Genomic DNA, 1,756 nt, shown 5'->3' on the forward strand with positions numbered 1-1,756 from the left:
ACTTATAAAATAAATGTTTCAAAAGAAAAAAATGCATAAATTCCTTTACAAAAATGGATAAATAGTAGAAAAAATGCAAAAAATGTACACAAAAAAAGTTTAACATTTTAATAACTTTAGTATGAAATGTTAAATTTTTATATCCCCCCTACCTCTTCTACAATTTTCAACGCAGCATCATCGTATTTTTAAGTTTCTGAGTAAAATGGTTTTATTGAGTTTCATCTTAATAAGACTTTGTGTGCGAACATTCTCTATGTTTGTAACGCATAATGTATGCATTATTACTTATAATAGCATGTCTTTAAATACTCCCACGTTATTTAAATACTTTCACGTTATCGTAATTTTTGAAGACGATTATCGAGGAGACCGACGCTATAGAACTATATTTACTTTATAGACTTAGCAGTTTAAGAACATTTTTTGTCTGTCTGAATTTACAGATCCTGTAGCAAGAAAATATTCATGTATAAATAAATCATATTATTTAAAACTGTGACTAAAGTGTTTAATTTAAAAATCGAATGAAATTCTGATGAAAAGAATATCCCTGAACAAATTTAAATGAAAACTCAGTTAATAAAAACATGCCATAGGAGTTTTTAAAAAATCATACGACTGTGTGATCAAAATAGCCAATTAAGAAAGGAAGTATTAAAAAATGAGCTATAATAAATTTGTGAGCTAAAATGAGCTATGAAGTGAAATATTTATTCGAGGAAAAAGAATATCCCTATACTATTCTGAGATGTTTGCTCGGAATTCAGGGTAATTCATTTTTATTGGCACTTTTATAGCAGTGAGTTTCTCCAAAAATTGGACAAATTGACATATTAGCAATTTAAAAATGTGAATACACGTGAATGTTACAATATTCCTTAGTAAATAAACCTAAGCCTAATAAATTATTTGAAGTTATACTTCTTATGCGACTTCCAACAAGGTTGCGTTAAACGTTTAACGCTTTATTTTCATTGGCCGGGAAATCACGTGGTAGGATCCAGTTTTCCCTCATTCATTTCCATATTGTTTTGGTTCTCACTAGCATAAAAATAATAAAAGTCATAAAAGTATTCGCGATCGCAACGAACTATAGGGGGCGTTGTTGTATGAGACTAATACCTGCGAATTCTATATGAACAGTCATTCATTTACTCTAGAGACGTCTTTAATGTAGCGTGTAGCATTGCAACGTTCCTTCTTTATCTGGGCTAATTAAATTTAAAAAAGAAAAATGTTTAATATCCTTTCTTATGCAAACGAAAACAAAATGGTATCTCTTTTTTTTAGAGAAGGAACATCCAAAACACATCGGAAAAATATTTGCACATAAACAGAAAAAAATTCGTATATTCTTATAAGAGTTAAAACCTAATTCCCGAGAAATAGTTTTACTAAATTTAATGATATAACATGAAAGGCCTATTTAAACTTTACTTTCCACAGTTTTAAGAATCATATTACTTCAAAAATTAAAATGAACAAAAAATATACATAAGCCTCATTTTACGAAATTTAATTTAGTAAAAAAAGTTTTTTAACAACAATTGTTATCAAAAAATAAAAATCATTATTTCAATAAAAATCATTATTTAGAAACTAAAAAACGCAAAATAAAGAATGCTTACGATACAAAGCAAAAAAGAAAAAAACCAATTCTAAAAATTCCTTACATTAAAATAAACAACTTTCATGTTTTTTCTATTTTGATGCATAATCGGAAGCAGAAAACCATTCTATAGAAAACTATCAT

Source organism: Parasteatoda tepidariorum, chromosome 7, assembly GCF_043381705.1.
Source record: "Parasteatoda tepidariorum isolate YZ-2023 chromosome 7, CAS_Ptep_4.0, whole genome shotgun sequence".
In the NCBI taxonomy this organism is placed as follows: Eukaryota; Metazoa; Arthropoda; class Arachnida; order Araneae; family Theridiidae; genus Parasteatoda; species Parasteatoda tepidariorum.